Raw genomic sequence first — 17,754 nt, 5'->3', positions numbered from 1 at the left:
CACAACTTGATTTTTTTGCCTTTTCCAAATAAGTCTCCTCTCCAGCAGCTCAGTACTTGCTGGCTTATGTAGGTCTATTTATCCACTAAGACTAGACTCTAAGTTTCATGAAGATCAGAATAAGTATAGCTTATGCACTACAGTGCTTGGTGCTTAGCACATGATTAGCACTTAAAATGACATCAGTGTTTTCTAAATAATGTATGATATATTTTATAGCATGTCAATAAAGGTAGGTAGCCATAACTTTTATACTGCAACAGGTAGACAGCCATATGATTTAGGCTTCAAATAGAAAATTTTGAGATGGAAAAAGAACTGCCAGAAACTACTTTCGGTAAAATATATACTTTCCAAAAATAATTAGGACCTATAACAGCTGGGCCACCAACTGTATGAGGCTGTCTTTTCACCATACTGTACAGTCTTCTTCTGGCATGAAAGCAATTTAAATCACGGAAACTTCATTTCCTAGACCCTATACTAGCCAGATTCGGAGTGTGACAACATAACTCAGTTGTGTGGGAGCTTCTGTCAACACTGCTTAAGCATCATCTCGCACACCACTTTCACAGTACTGTTATGCCGCTGCAATCTTGGCTGATTACTTCCTGTAGTTCCTGTACTTCATGATTTCTTGAACATGGGTAGTTATGTGCGTGACCTGCTCTCAGAGGCTTTCCAGCATTTTCATAACGATTTGTAAGATAATGGATCAATAGCTGCTTCAATAGTCAGAACTTTCAAGTCTCTATTTAACTTCAGTAAAGTTGACATTTTTTCTCACGCAAAACCAAGTATAGGTTAGGTGTGGAGTGCTTTCTATTCCCTTGTCATTCATTCATACTCCAGCCAACACTCTTCCAACCCTTTGCTTTATGTATTAACAGGAAACTTACAAAATTGTTTCCAAGGGTTGAGGCTTGGAAGAGGACTATAGCCCTAGCTAGTCTGGTCCTAGGAAGTCTCACTTCACCTACTGCATGGTTTGAGATCACCATGAGCTCTCAACTAACAAAAATAGAAAATGAGAGAAAAATAGAATGTTTGCTAACCATTGATTATTTCATGGGCTCGGATTAGCTAAACTAAACCCCTGTATGCTTGAAATAGCTAGAATAGTTTATATTGTTCTTATTGATTCACTGTTAGATAATAACTTAAGCATAATAATTGTAAAAGAGATATACATTATCTATGTTTTTATACTTAAGTATATAAATATTGGTTTTACTGCTCTAGTGGTTTGAATAGGTATGGCCCCCATAGGCTCATGTGTTTGAATGCTTGGCACTGGCACTTGAAGTGGAAACTTAAGAGTACTTTGGAGAGTGAGTTGTGTTGGGTGTTGCTTTGTTGGTGCAAACATGTGTAGGACTGTTTTCCTGAAGTGGACATAGATAGGCAGGACTTCTGGTGTTCCTGCTGGTCCCTTCTGCTGACACAAGCTGAGGCTGAGGCCTATGAAGTGTTTGTGGGTGGATCAAGCTGCTGCTACCTGCTAACCTGTGAACTGAGCTGCTGATTTACAGACAATAGATGGGAGTTGGTCCAAAGAATGTTTCTAAAAAGGTCCATTTCCTCCATATCCTTTCTTTTCCCTCACTTCTGGTGGGTGGTGGACTACAGGGGAACTTAAAGTGTTTGAGAACCATCACTAAAAATAAGGTTTGAAGAAAATTAAAGTTACAGGCTCTATTAGGAGGTTGGGCCTTGTTGGAGAAAATGTGTCACCATGGAGATGGGCTTTGAAGTCTCATGTATGTTCAAACCATGCCCTGTGGGATATCTCTCCCTGTGGCCTTCTGATCATGATGTGAAGTCTTGGTTCCCCCAGCATTATGTCTGCCTTCATGCTGTTATGCCTCCTGCGATGGTAGCCTCTGAAATTGTAAGCTAGCCCCCAAATTAAATGTTTTTCTTTGTAAGAGACATTGTAGTCATGGTGTCTCTTCACAGCAATAAAAACCAAACTAAGACAATTGCGTATGAAGAAATATTATTTTATATAGTCTTGACATATAAGCTTAATGTTTGGCTTATACACTAACAAATGTAAGAGTAAAGTCTCAAGTAGTATTATTGTCTTTAACAACAAGGGGGAAATAACCCAAAATTTTGCTGGCATAAGACCCATTTGTGAAAAAAATTTTGTTTTAAATTAAAATCACCTATATTTTTCAGTGAGGGATAATATGTTTGAGATTTCAAAAGTATAATACTCTCACCCACTGGGGCTGTAAAAGACAGGGTCTATATTATTATTTTTGTCTTTAACATACTTGATGACCTGTAAAATCATAACACACTAAACAAGAATGACTACTGAATTTGGAAATAATTATCTTTAGCTATGAAACTATTAGCTTCTGTTCAACTCTGTGCATACACAGATGAACTCATAATACAGTGAAGTAGCAAAGTAAGAATAATACAAACAATGTTATGTGATTATAGAAATGGATTTGCCATAGACACTTTCTGGGACCTTCATCCTTCCCATCTGAAGGCGATTTTAGACAGACAGATATGTGTTAATGACAGTGGTGAAGATGGGTTAATTTATGGGGATGATGTATGGTCAAATCAGGTAGCCTAGCCATCCTATACTATAGAGATTCAATTCTTGCCTGGATTGAGGCATTCATCACTGTGTTCTGCCTACACATGTCTCTATCAACAAATGAAGGTCAGGTTACTCCCTCCAGTTGGTGTTAACAGGAGATGTGCATACAACAGGCTATCAGAAGGGAAGATGTGCATGAGATGATGCACTTAAGATGAGCCAGTATGAGGCTAGAGCCTGATTTCATCACACTTTAATTTACATCAAGAAAGCAAAGGAAATGAAAGTCAGTAGAAACCTACCTTCGCTGAGTACATGTGGCTGGATTTTGTGTCCCCTGATTCCGAATGTATGCTCTTTCTGATTCATCTTAGCAGCTCTTAAAGATGCCAATACAATTATCTCTACTATACAATAGGCAGACTTGACTGTATCTCTCTGTCTCAAAATCTCAGCAAAGCTTCTTGTCTTTCTCAAACTCAATTTCTCTATCTGTGAAGTATGAACAATAATAGACCTTTTCCTGCATCTAAGCATTTCTTATATATGGAATTCTCAGTTTTCTTTCATGGGTAGATGAGCAAAATCAGACATATCCGTGTCAAAGGCCCATACTTTATTTAGGTTCTCAGATCTGATGGGGCTTTAAAATAAGAGTCCATATGCACAATCCAGACCCTCTGAGACCCTGCACATCTGCAGAAAGGAGCTGCACTTCATGCCGTACTATTAGAAATACATTTTTTTTTGCCACTAACATTTCTCTTACATCAAAGATGAAAGAGTGACCATTGGTAATAATCAGAGTTCAGCTTCCTGCTGGTGACTGCTGAAATGCACTCATCAAGTGATATAGCATAGACCTGCATAAAGGTTAAGCCCATCCACTTCAGGTCCCAGGTGGATCCATTGCTTTGTGTCTCTGGTGGGCGTGCCAGATGTGATTGAGAGTGACTGTGAGCAGGTATCAAAATATAAAGAAGAGACTTAGGCTCTCTTACCTCCCTCCCCACACGAGCACAGTACCTCCTACTAGATTCTTCATGTTAAATGTTCTGTCTCCTCTAGTAGTACCATCCTGGGTAGCAAGTCCTAGATACATGGCTTCTGGGGAACCTTGAGCCTTGAAATTGTAACAGTGAGGGTTGAGAAAACTCAGATCTTGTGCCCACGTTTCCCTTCTCCTCTTCACATGCTTTTAATAAAAGATACACTTCTAGTCACATCACCATCATGTCCAATAAAGCTAAATACCCACACTTGATGATCTTGCAGTCTTCATTTAGAGACTGCAGAGGCCCTGTCTTCTATGACAGTCACTTGGATGCCCTGGAATATGAGAGGAATTGGTTTGTAGAAACCATGACACGAGCCTATCATGGAAATAAGTCACACAGTATGGACTGTGTCTAAGTCTCATCAAAGCCAAAGCAAACGTTATTGTTTAGTGAATAGGCAGTTACACAAAGCCAAAATTTCACAAAGAATTTTGATATGAATGTATAAATTTATCTTCAAAGACTAAAAATATACGTATACACTCACAAAATAAAAATTTCTAAGGTATGCTTTGAGGACCACTATGCCAGGTCCCAGTTGCATATTCACCTGGAAAGTGTCTCTGCTATCTCCACTCATCTAACGAGTGTCTTTTAAGAATGACAGCTGCTCTTGACAAGAAGTTGGGTGAGCCCAATGTTGAGCTGTTGACAGGACTAACTCTACACTAAATCACATGAGATGAACCTTCCTGAGTTCTGAGGTCAATGAGCAAGGTGTGGTCAAGGCTAGACCTTTCATAAGGTTTCAGGCAGTAAAGAACAGAGTGAGGGAAACAGAAGGGCCTTTCTCCAAATCATCTCATCTTCACACATAGTGCATTGCCTCCAGTCAGAAGATATGGAAAGAAGGCAAAAGCTCTAGACATATCACAAGCCTGAGAAAGAACATGTGCTTCACACTGAGGATATATAAATCCAATGAAGTTGGTCTCACTGAAGAGACATTAAAGATTATTTTCTTCTGATTCTATCTTTCAGGAAGTAAAAGGTAAGAAAGAAAGACCTGGTTTAAAAAAGTCATATCAGAAAAAAGTCAGCACAGAAAAACACAAATTACCCTAAGGTTGAAGTGGTCAAAAACAAACCTGGGAGTTCTCTGGCTATAGGTCAACTACTTGCACATGTTTTTAAAATCTAAAGAAATCCCTATACAGTTGTTGATAGACAGTATGGAAAAAATAGCACTTGAAGATAAGCACAGCAATTCACACTGACAGGACAGCTGCTTCTGGGAACTCACTTCATGCCACTGGATTGCTCTTTAGAGTTCTCAGAGAATATGAAAACCCACCATCACAACCACAGCTCATCCCTGTTTGACAAACTATTAAATGAGATATGCTTCAATAAGGGGAGATAATTACCACTCTAGCACCTGGGAAGTGCCTGAAAGTTTTCAGTTAATATCCATGTGTGATGCTGAAGATGGAGCCAAGGTACAAAATATGAAGACTAAGTGATCAAATAAGTAAAAGGAGCGGAGTTCAAAGACAGTATTAATATGGAGCTGCCTGGCTTCATGCGTGTCTCCTGTCCCTTCTTCAAACACGTGTGCCTCCTCAAGCCTTGCTCCGAGCTTCTTGGTTGCATGTCATTTTTTCTTACTATCTCTCCTTTGTTTTTGGTCATGGAAACTCTTTCTCACTATTTCGTTTGTAAGTAAGAGACTAACCACTCCTGTTGGCTGACTCCCGCACTCCCAACAGCAGGACTTCCTCATGGTCTGCCTTATGTTCTCAGTCTAAAGCACCCGGGCCAGGTCAGCTCCAGTATATCTGACAATCTGGAGGTTTGCATTTTGTTGGGCATAGGCGTGCAAAAATTAGAAATGTCTAAATGTCCGTATGTCACGATGGGAAGAAGCACATATGAAGTACGTGCACTAAGGGACATGGTGAGTAGGCAGTGGGCAACAGTGTGGCAGACTTAGTGGAGCACAAAATGTTTTGTCATGGTCAAAGCAAAGAGCAGACCCAGGAAGGGTTCTACAAATACCCATAGGTTTGTTTCTCATATGACTCCTTCCTGTGCCTGCTCCAGCCCCTTTGAAGGCACTGAATCATCCATGTTCACCACCACACCCATATTATTCTCTTTAGTTGAAAGTCACCCTAATATCTTCATTCACATAAGTTATCTCTCCTTTACTAATACTTCCTTCCAGGTAGCACATATCAAGGCAAGTATAGAAATGTAATCCAAAGACCTATATAACAAGAGCTATTCATCCCTCTAGCAAAGTGCATTTTTAAAACTAAGCTCTAACTATGTAAACCAAGAGAAGACCCGTCACTTGATTGCTTCCTAACCAACTCTCCCTCTGTCCCTAGAGACCCCCTGGGATTGCCATTCTACTCGCTGCCTGCCCTTTGTTGCCAGACTGGCTTCAGAGGAAGACTGAAGGGCATGTGTATGTTAGGTCAGAAACTAAAGATTTGTTTCATAATGCTGAACATCACTCCTTGAAAGAGGGTAGCAAGAACTATTCAGGCATCTGAAGAGATGAACCACCAGATAACAGAGGAAACTGCTCTCAAAGAACACCAAGTTCAGTTCCCAATACCCATGTCAGAAACTCAAAGTCTGTAGCTCACGCTCTAAGACAGTTCATGCTTTCTTCAGGCTCCTGCAAACACCTGCACTCATGTCTATATAGTTATATACACAAACACACATAACAATGTGACCAGAGATAAAAATAAAATCTTTAAAACAAAAGAATAGTGAGTAAATTTTTCTGTGGCATGTTTGTGCAAGAATAAGCAGAAATCCCACTCCATGAAAGGGAGATGGCTAGGAACCAGAAACCAGATAGTCCAGAGACCTAGTGTAGAATCAAAGAGGAAAAAAAAATCAATAAAATGATTCTTCCTGATATTCTGCTAGAGTCACAGATCAGTGCCTTGTCCAATCATCATCTGAGGCATCGTCCTGCCACGGATGGGAACAGATGCAGGAACCAACAGCCAAACATCTAGGTGGCACTCAGGGAACACCACAGAAAAGGGAGAGGAAGAAGTGAAGAAGCCAGAGGAGTTAAGGATAACAGGAAAACACTGCCCACAGAATCAACTAAGTAGAGCTCATAGGAGCTCACAGAAACTGATGTTGTAATCAAGGAGCCTGCATGGGTCTGAGCTCTGGATGCATGTTGTGGTTGCTTAGCTTGGGGTTGTTGTGAGACTCCTAACAGTGGGAGAAGGGGTGTCTTTGACTCTTTTGTGTACTTTTGGGACCACTTTCCTCCTACTGGGTTACCTTGTCCAGTCTTGATATGAGGGTTTGTGCCTAGTTTTATAGAAACCTGTTATGCCATGGTTGATCTACCTGAGAGGCCTGTTGTTTACGGAAGGAAAATGGGGAAGGAATGAATCTGGGGAAATGGCTGGTTTGTGGGAAGGAACTGGGAGGAATGGAGTGGGGGTGTTGGGGTGAGGAATTTGGTCTGGATGTATTATATAAAAGAAGAATAAATAAAAACAAAAGAATAAACAAAAACCATGGTGAAATAAATGAACTGAAAGCTGAACGCTTAAGGTTGATTACCAAAAGGAGGCAGGATCACCAGTCAACCATCAAAGAACTGACTTGCATTGATGATCTGGACATTGTAATGTCAATGGCACAAAAATAAATGTATTTGTCAAGGGCAGCAACAAAATGATTTTGTGTGATGCTCCCACGTTGGCTTAAACAGCATCATCTAGGTGCTACTCAATGCCTGAACACAGGCTTCTTAGGAACCACATCTCTTTCCTCTGTAGATGCTACTACTAGGTCAAGAGGGAGAAAATATAAGCCACCAGCGACCAGTAGCCTTACCAGGAAAGAGGATGGCAAGCTCTCCTCTTTTTAGGGCTTTAATTGGTATCTTTAGGGTGACACTTCCAAAGCTGGGATCATAGGGAGAATCAAGAAATGTATTTCAAAACAATCTAAAATAAAATACAGAAAAATCAGTTCTTTACGAGTTATCAGATCTCTGTGTAAACTAATAGGCCAATTTAATTTGTTTTTGATTAGAAGAATATCAACTTGCTACTATAATGACTGTCACCATGTGATATTTGAGATTGTAATTGTTATACATTGGTATGATTAGATATGTGCAAATAAATTATGGCTAGTTAACATATTTGTAATTATATTTTTTAAAAGATTATGTAAAGCATACGTGAAAAAGCTAATAGGAAGCTCCGTCCCGCACTCCACCAATTGGCTCTTGAGCGGCAGCGCCACAGTGACCCTTTGTGGGCGCTGACTGATCCCAGTGCCCGATGGGAGTGGTGGGTCTGCCTTGCATCGCAGGACAGGATGTTTGCTAGAGGGCTGAAGAGGAAATGTGACAAGGAAGAAGGAGTAGGGGGGTTTGGCACTGTCCCTACCTATAGCCTGCAGCGACAGTCACTCCTGGACATGGCCCTTGTCCAACTCCCGCTCTCTCACATGCTAGTGAAGCCTACTCTCTCCGCTCAGTCCTAATCGCCAACACAGTCTGGCAGATCCAGGAGGAAATGAGCCAGGATGGGGTGTGGCATGGGATGGCACCCCAGAGTGCAGAACGCGCACCAATTGACCGCCTCGCGTCCACAGAGATCCTGTGTCATACAGTGAGGTGAGCTGAAGGGGAGCAACCCACTTCTGAACTGGAAGATGGTCCCTTGCAAAGCTCAGCTTCTGAGCGTCCCATAGTTGGCTCAGCACAGGGGCAAAGGAACCCTCAGGTGATGGATAACCCACAAGAAAACCAGGGAAACTTTCAGAAGTCACTGGACCAGATATTTGAGACTCTGGAAAACAAAACCTCCAGTTCAGTGTAGGAGCTCTTCTCTTATGTGGACAGCTCCTACTATGACCTGGAAAAGTGCGAACAGGGATGATGAGTGGGACCAAGTCCAGGCTCTGCAACGACCTCGGGAGCTTTGCCACAGTCACGCCTCCTCCCAGCAACACTTGCAAGTCTGAGCTGGACCATGTAGTAGAGATTCTGGTGGAGACCCGAGAGGATGCCCCAGGGGGCCAAGGACAAGAACATCATTCCCCATGGAGCTCAAATGTGCTGTAACCCAGAGTCAGACAAGCACTTGTCTTAAGTGGGGCTTTGACTCTTTAGCCAGGGTCTCCATCTCTGACTATGAAAATATCCTGGACAGATTTACCTCTGCAAGAATTGTAGCCCTGGAGCTGCCCCAAGGCTACTTCCCTGGGGTAGACAGTGTTGGGATTCTGTAAACCACACCCCTCAGTTACCTAGCTGTCTTCCTAGGCTTTGTGTGCAGGGTGGTTTTATTTATGCCTACTTATATAAAAATGTCACTGAAGGCTAAGGTCTTATGTCTGGAAATCACAACACCAGTTCTTCAGAGACTGCTGTGAGGCAGTGCCTGATGCAGGTCTTGTCCTTCTGTCTGGTTCCCAGCCCGGCACTGTATGACATGAGGACATGGCATCCCAACAACACCCAGCACTACGTGCTCCTTATCAAGTGTTTACATGGAGACTGCTGGGTACCAGGCCTGTGCAGTTCCACTGTGTGCTCAAGAGGAAATACCTGAGCTTGCTTGCTTTCAAATGGTGCTTGAACATCTTAAGGTTAAGAACAATCTGACTCCATATAATGTAGGGCTCCTCCATGCTCGGGTGGCCCCTATGCTGTCTGCTTGAATCTCAAAGTCTGTTTACCTGATCACATGTCCAACTCCACAACCCCTTCTCCCCCATGTATGCCTTTTGTTTGTCTTGTGCTTTTTTTGAACTTCCCCACCTGAGCCTAAGGTTTTATTTTGTATGCTTATGTGACTATTCTTCAGTATCAACAATGTAAACCTCACTTTATTAAAAAGTTATCTAGCCAAAAAGAAAAAAAAAAAAAAGCTAAAAATACAACTGAGAGCAGATGGGCTGCTGGAAGTGTCACTGTTACCAGCCTTCCTTAACCCCCTCCTTGCTGTGACACTCTAGGACACCGAGGACAGCCTGTCCTAATTTTTCGGATACACTCACTGGAGTTTTGAAACAAGAAACGTTCATCTGACCAATTAAGCTGATACAGAACAAGGGGAGCCCTAGAGCCAAAAAAAATGTGGAAATACCAATTATAAATTTTCCAGCTTTTTATCATTCAATACATTACAAGACAACAAGAAAAGAAAGGTGAAGGTGAGAAAAAAGTCAAAGAGGAAAGAAATAACAGACAAGGGGAAGAAATTTCCAGATACTAGAGCAGAAAGTTGGTGCCACAGTAACCTGTGGGTGAGTAAACAAGGCCTCTTAACACAGCACAGCTGACTTACACACAAACCCAAAGGGACAGAGAAAGCACGCACAGCACCTTCATGTGGCTCCTGTACATGGGGTCATATAGTAGACAGAACTAGACACATGTCTTCATCCCTAAACCTTGAAGCTTTCTCCAATTGATAACCACTTGCAAATGAAAAATTAGTTTTCCAATGTACTCTCACTGGGGAAACACATCACTCTTCAGGGTGGACCCCATGTCCAGCAGCAGATGACCAACAGAAATGAACTCAACAGCATCTTTGGAGGTTCCTTGTCTCATATTGCTGTTGGGCTTTTTATTAAAAAAACATCTGCATATATATTATGGCTTACAGTTTTATAAATTTCTTTTCCTGGGATTCCTGTGTGTGTTTCTACGTGTATATCTGTTCCCCCCTCCTTTCAGCTCTTTTTCCTTTGTATGTTTGTTCCATCTTGACTTGTTTGTTGTTGTTTTACCTTATTTTACTTTAGAATAATTCCTTAGATGTCTGCTTTCTAAAGAGGAACCCCTCCACCCAAGGGGATCCTTGAAGATGTGATGTGGTACCTAGTTGAGATATTAGCAGAGAAAGCTATGATTAGATATAAACTAAGGGACTCTGAATAGGTCCCACAGGCTTTTAGTTAATCACACCACCTGGTCATTTGTTCCCTATATGAAATGAACACGCTGTGATATTAACAGGGAGACCTGGGTATGTAGGATGGAGGCGCTCTGAGTAACCTCTGTAATTTTCGGTGAATCTCAAACCTAGCTGAAAATTAATTTAGAAACTTAGTGAAAAGGTTAAATAAGATTAGAAACACAGTCAAAGGGAAATATGAAACAAAACACTGTTTCTGAGGAAATCACTAAGGAAGCTATAAAGAAAGATGAAGATCAGCAAGTGAAGGTGAGAACAGGGTCAGGCACATGCTTTCTAAGCTGGAAAACTGTTTGAGGAGGTTGTTCTTTTTATCATTGCTGAATCCCACTCCCTTTACCCCACCACCACACAGCTCTCAGCTGTCAGATGGAAGAAGCAAATTAAATCAGAACAGAGGGAAAACAAAAACAAATGTGCCCTCAAATAAATCCTGGTGAAAGTGCCAACTATCATATGTGTGATTAGATTTGCAAAAACAAGTATAGGCCCCAGAGGTATAGTAGCACCCTATTTTAGGAAAAAGTAACCATCTATGCTGTTACACCTGATTACCCAGCATTCAAAGATGATCCCCAACAGAGTTGAAAGATTACTGCTGGCTAGTGTTGGATAAATCCTGCTATTGGTTCAATTCAAGGAAATGAAGATAATCCTTCAAGCAGACACCAGTTTCTTTGCTTCAGACCATCTGAGCTGACCAAAACAAATGTTTTTATAGCCTCTTCAAAGGTCTGAGTGAACTGACACTCCCATCCAGAGAAGGATGGGCTGGTCTTTGACATGTTACAGACAAGAGCAGATAGGTTCGTGCAATTAGTTAGCTCAGAACTATTAGGTGAGAGCTAGTAAGCCCTGGTTTCCATCCCTAGCATAAGACATGATTACATCTGAAAGAAGAGTAGATAAAACTTTTTAGCTAAGTTAAACCTCAAAGAACTGAAAAGTTAAATGTGCCATTCTAAGTAAATGAATCCTTGTAGTTCATAAATAAACTCTGAGCAATTTAGAAACAAGTAAATAAATAAATCTGAACAAAATAATACTTGCCAAAGAAACCAAGAGTTATTAATACAAACTCCAGTACCAGATATGGGATATTTCCCTACATATTTCTATATTTATGTAGGTTTGAAAAGTTAATAAAAAAAGTTTGATGTGTGAAAAAATTTAATTTTTAAAAAATTTTTGTATGGTTATCTAAAAAATTAAATGGCATGCTTAGCGTTATTTTTGGGAAATAGCCTTATGACTCATTAAAAATAATTTAAGATGCAGTGTTTTCAAAGTAAAAAAAAGATAATTCCTATTAGCACATTAGAAAACTAAGACAAAGGGAAATTTAAAATTATAAGGAAACAGTTAAAAAAGTGATTTAAATACCCTCCATAATAACCAATAACATATCTGTGTAGGGCTTAGACATAGGCCTAAGTACATCACTAGATTGTAATAGTATATATGCTGAGGTGTGTGTGTGTGTGTGTATGTGAGTGTGTGTGAGTGTATGTGAGTGTGTGTGAGTGTGTGTGAGTGTGTGTGTGTGTTTATGTGAGTGTGTGTGAGTGTGTATGTGAGTGTGTGTGTGTATGTGTGTGTGTTTGAAGAGAACATACTGGAACAACCTGTAATTAGTGGCTCATTTCATCAAGACCTGCATCAACACAAATATTCACACATTTTGATAAAAGCACAAGAAGTACAAACTCCTAAACGGTAGGAGGAAAGTGAAGGACGGATTAGATAAACCACATAGTTTAGTAAAAGTGAGAGGAAGAAGTGGGAAAACAAAAGTGCAGCTTTAATACAAACCTCTTGGGGAATTATAAAAATGGCCAACAAGCACAGTGAGGGTAAACAGAGCAAACTTCCCATTACCTGATACTGTAGGTTGGAGAGTTTAAAAAATCTAACTTGATACTTTTTACACCAATGAATGTGACGAGCTGAAACTAGAGCAGTAGAGAGAGTGCTGGTCCTGTGGTATGTACGGAACTGAAAGCAAAGCTCAGAGGATGACTTGTCTACATAAAGGGCTATAGAGTCAAATGCGTGATGCAAAGAAGTCCCAAACCACGGGAAGATAAGCTGTGAAAAACTCGAGAGAAATTTATAAAATTTCAGGCCTAATGGGAACTTTTAATATACACCTCCCCAGGTCTGATAAAGAAAACTCTACTGATACATGAGTTTGCTGAATAATTTTAAGGTTGCTGTAATAAACAAATGTTAGGCCCTGTTACTAAAAAAGGGAGGTTAACACATCATCTTTTCCAGGTTAACAATAGACTAGGTAATAAACCAAAATTAACTCTCAACAAATACCAAAGAATTAATATTGTAGAGACTATATTATGACCCTTATCCAACAGGAGTGGGATTCAATAACTCAACAACACTGTGTTCTTAGAATTGTTTTTCAAAAGTTGCAATAATTAGAGTCAAAGAAGAAATAAAAAAGAAAGTTCCTCCATATTTTAATTCAATAGTGATTCTATTCAAAACTTGTGAGAAGCAGCCAACCTAATGCTCAGAGATACTTATGGACAAAACTGGATATGTTAGCAATCAAAGAAGACCAGTTACTAGGGGACTAAATGTTCCCCAAGAAAACAGAAGTAAAACAGAATAGTCTGACTACTAAATATTATTTATGTAAGTTCAAAATCATAAAACTGTGTGGTGCTATTTTGTATGTACTTACAAAGTAATGTGAAAACAACCTCAGACTACAGGCAGCTGTGGGTTACAACTGAAGAGAAGAGGGGACAGTAGGTAAAACCGTCCAAAGTAGATTTCAAGATTTCAACCATGACTGTAATCTTTTATCTCATCCAGAGCAAGAGATTTTAGCACTTATGAAATCTAAGCCAACATGATTGTTTATTGTTCTCTGCCATTTTAAATGTTTTAGATGTGTCTTAGCAAAAAAAAAAAAAAAAAAAAAAAAAAAAAAAAAAAACCAAAAAAAAATCAGAAAGAAAACTGTACTAGCAGCTACTGGAATAAAAAAAGGTAAGACTTTCTACCTTTGCAGTTGATAGAAACATCAACATAATACCCCCGTCCTAAAAACTTTTTGTAAAATCTAGAAACAGGAATTTTAATTCCTGCCTTTTACACCTAATGAGAATTGTTCTCATAGCACAGAGTAATTTTTTTTTTTTTTTTTTTTTTTTTTTTTTTTTTTTTTTTTTTGCATGAAGACACTCTGAGAACCTCCTGAGCCTGTGGATACTTGATATTGCTAAAAGCCAAGATTTCTTGAGAATGTGGCCACCAGAAACACTGTGGACAGCACCAGAATCCCTGTCTTGTCTGACTTGGTGTCTTTCTCTAACTTTGACAACTGACTTGGGAATAAGTAACATAGGCCTTCATAGTTTCATCCTGGTCTTTCTTTCCCACAGGAAGATATACACATTGTATAGACAGTATTATTATGTAGAGTCCATTGACAGAAGAAAGGATAAGAAAACATAACAGTCTCCCCTTCCTCATGCTACAGGATGGCATTTTAATTCCATGTCACATTTACAAGACATCTTTTACGTATTCTTCACTACAGAAACAAGTGAAGACCTGCTCCTATATTAATTTTATGTATAGTCATGGAAAATGTCGACTGTTCAGGACCAACCACCTTTCTCTTATTTATGTGCTATTTTTGCTATGAGGTTGGACTGTAGTCATGCTAAATTGGTAATGGTGTATGAACAAGAAGGCTTGAAAGTTGAACTGTTCCTGAGGTTACTTGTTCTTCTGGCCCACCTGCATCCACTGTTATTGTTACTGCCACTACCACCACCACTACCAACACCACTATCACCGCCACCGCCACCACCACCACCACCACCACCACCACCACCACCACCACCACCACCACCACCACCACCACCACTACAACCACCACCACTACAACCACCACCACTACAACCACCACCACTACTACTACTATTGGCTAAGAAAAGGCTAGTCACCATCTAAATTATTTCAAACCATCCTATCAACTAGTCAAGATAAATTATTCTCATTGTAAACAACAACAAACCAGAACCATAGGAGCCAGAATCATTTGTCTAAGGTCATTTAGTCATCACCACCATAGGATCTGAACCCAAGAGATCCTAAGACTGAGTACATGATTTCTGCTTAACTATCCATTTTGCCACCCACGTACTTTCAAATTTTGGGAAGTGGGGATGAAAGACTGAAAAGTCCAAAATATCTGGTCACCTCATTCTAGAGATGCTGATGTCAGGCAAGAATATGGGCTGACCACTAGCTAGTAAATGATGTTGATTCAACAGGAGAACATTAGCGATATTAAAAGCAAGCCATCTAATAACAGTCCATGCCTTTAGGCACTCTGTTTAGCCTATCATGACCACATACCCACTATCACCTCTCCGTTCATATTGCTTGCATATAAGAATAATCACAGATTCACAGGGCAAGATGCCAATTCTGTTTGGAGATGATTTTCAAAACTAGGTAACCATGGAGGTTGGAGTTTCACCATCTTCCGTAAGGTCTATGAACCTAAACCTAAAGAAATGTTTACTGGAAGAGAACTCCCTGGAAGATGGTTAAATCACAGCTTTTGAAAGTGCAGAGTTAGCATGATGTAGAAAGTGTGGAGGCACAAAATATGTCACCCCTGGGACCCATGGTTTCCTCTTTGACATATTTAGCTCAGTGAGGTAGAAGCTGACTAACTTTGCACATGGAAATATGCTATTGCATTTTCAGCCTTTACATTCAGCTCCCTTCACAAGTGGTTATGTCTCATTTCATCCACTTCCTACCACAAGTTATCTATTGCTTCAGATTTACAGAAACATCCTTTGCTCCTTAAACCACAGACACCCACGAGTTCTTTTTTTCTTTGTTCTCCTACCACCTATGTGTTTCGAGGTTTAGCTTGAATATCCTTGCCTGTGTGAGGCTCTCAGACCTCTTGGCAGAAGAAACTGTATTCTCTCCATTTGATTTGCCTGTTACAACATGGCCACTTACTGAAATACAACAACCTCCTTTCCTTGTAAGCCACCACATTATACTATGGTGATGTGGTTTCAGTGAGGTATCTAGTCTTCCACACAGATTTATCCTGAACTTTCATCTACTCCATTCTTAAGTGGGGGGAAATTTAATTCAGATATTAACCCTAAATTGTTGTATGTTATGGCCCCTCTTCTCCAAGACTCTATTGCTTCATTCACCATTACCAACTAGAGGAAATGAGGATCAATGGAACACAACTTCTCTTCGCATTCACCTTTCACCTCCCCAGTTGGTTATCAGCAAGGGAGTAATTGGAGGCCTCTGTTATGTTTACTTGGACACTAAAATGATACATTCTAATCAAATGATAAAACAGTAACCACGACACTCAAATAGCCTATTGCTATAAAATGAATACAGATTCTCTCATACCATATCCGAACTACAAGGCAAACCACAGTCTAAGAGTGTCATTTTTAACAAATCTTCTTTTGTCTTATAGGCATACTTTACAGATCAATTTATACACAAATTATCTTTTGGATATGCCAGCAGAAATGCCTATGTCAGCTGAATGAGACATAAGGATGTCAGATGTGTTACTAAAGCTCACAAATGTATTTGAATATGAGAATAAGTTCTCAGCAACTTTCAGTCTTAAGAAAAGTATTTTCCATGAAAGCTAGACATGGTGTAACTTACCAAAACAAGAAAGATATATTTGAATGAAAAATGAGAAGATCCCTCTGATGGTAATGAGAAGAAACCACAAATGCCCATGACCATAGATTCTCTTTTATAAGTGAGGTTTCATAAGTGAGAAAAAGAGGAAGCAAGAAAAAGGTTGAACGTAGGTTTGGCATCTCTAGTTGCTCAGTTGTTACATTCATTTGCTTCTCTAAGCAGTTACAAAAAGGCAAGACCAAAATTTTCTCATCAAAAATAAATACAAACCACTACTTACACATAAAACTTAAATTAACAAGAATCAAACTGAATGCCGAGGGAACATTTAAATACTTTAAAGAAACTGATTCCCTGTACAGCATTCCAAGTGACTATGTTATTCTCTAAAAGTCATGAAGTGCAGTGACTTCCACTGGATTCTTGATTGAGGGTTATTCGGTTCCCATCTTGTGTTTGTAAAACTATTGTGAAGAAGGAGCTTCTAAGGCAGGCCACAGTGGACCGAGTTCATGAAATGTTTTAAGATAAAAATTTCATGTAGAAAAAAAAAATTCAGATTCATTGAAAAATGGCAGATGGAAGACTTATATTTTAAATAATATTCCATTTATTTTAAATAAAACTGCGAGAGTGTGAAAAATGAGTTATCAGGTAAAGTTTTCTTGAAGTTAATATAAATACTCCCTAAGTATGGCCTCTATAGGTCAAATATGGAACCACTACATGGTCCCAAAAGTATCCAGGCAATTTAGAGAGAAATGGATCGAAATGCATTGGGGTTTAGCCCAATGAAGGTCATTTTGTGATCACTTGTGGGGCCTTTCTTAGTTCTTCCTCCTCCCAAAACGCCACAGGACAGTGCTCAAAAGCACATTCTTTTAACAAATGTCTTTCTTGGAAAAGAAATTACGAAGAGGAAGTTTTCAAACCAATATGTTTATAATATATGTTTTTCCCCCTTTTGCTGTGTTCTATCTCTTGACATGGTTGGAAAGAGTGTTTTTGAGTCAGGCAGAGAATGTTATTCCAATGAACCAGCATTCCAGGGTGCTTAATTTACATTTTCCACTGGACGGACATCTGTATCAACTTGGATAGGTCATGTGACTCCCTTCTGCTTTGCTTTGTTCTTCTTTACAGTGACTGTCCCAACAGCTATATTCAATGCTTGAGGCTGATATTGAGACATGACTATGTGTACACTGGAGGGCTTAGCACATCACACCATGCAGCAAACACAGTTGGTACTTTTAGTAAAGCCAGAGGTCTGACACTTTAGGATAAGTGCCATTCAAATTTCAATCTCTTTTCCAGGTGTGAGCCAGCCCCAATATGGCCTCAGGGCACCTAGAGTCTCTAGTCCTACAGTTTAAATGACTCTCACCTCACAGGTGAACAGTTGTTGACTGTATCTGTCAGTTATACTGGACTGGATTTTCGGGTGACTTTTCAAGGCAGATCTGAGAAGAACCTGAACAAAGAACACTTCCTCGTCTTTGTCTTC

General features: G+C 39.8%; 1 protein-coding gene and 1 pseudogene across 2 annotated transcripts in view; one reads left to right on the top strand and one right to left on the bottom strand.

Moving 5' to 3' along the window:
• Positions 1–17,754, bottom strand: part of CPQ (carboxypeptidase Q) — a 382,789-nt gene that overhangs the window by 111,570 nt on the left and 253,465 nt on the right. The gene's annotated exons all lie outside the window — the stretch shown is intronic.
• Positions 7,942–8,692, top strand: LOC308414187 (cell division cycle-associated protein 4-like; annotated as a pseudogene). The gene has a single exon. The product of its transcript is annotated as a cell division cycle-associated protein 4-like (transcript).

Source organism: Micromys minutus (genome assembly GCF_963924665.1).
Source record: "Micromys minutus genome assembly, chromosome: 33".
In the NCBI taxonomy this organism is placed as follows: Eukaryota; Metazoa; Chordata; class Mammalia; order Rodentia; family Muridae; genus Micromys; species Micromys minutus.
The sequence above is the reverse complement of the archived record's forward strand: the minus strand, read 5'-3'. Positions and strand labels throughout refer to the sequence as shown.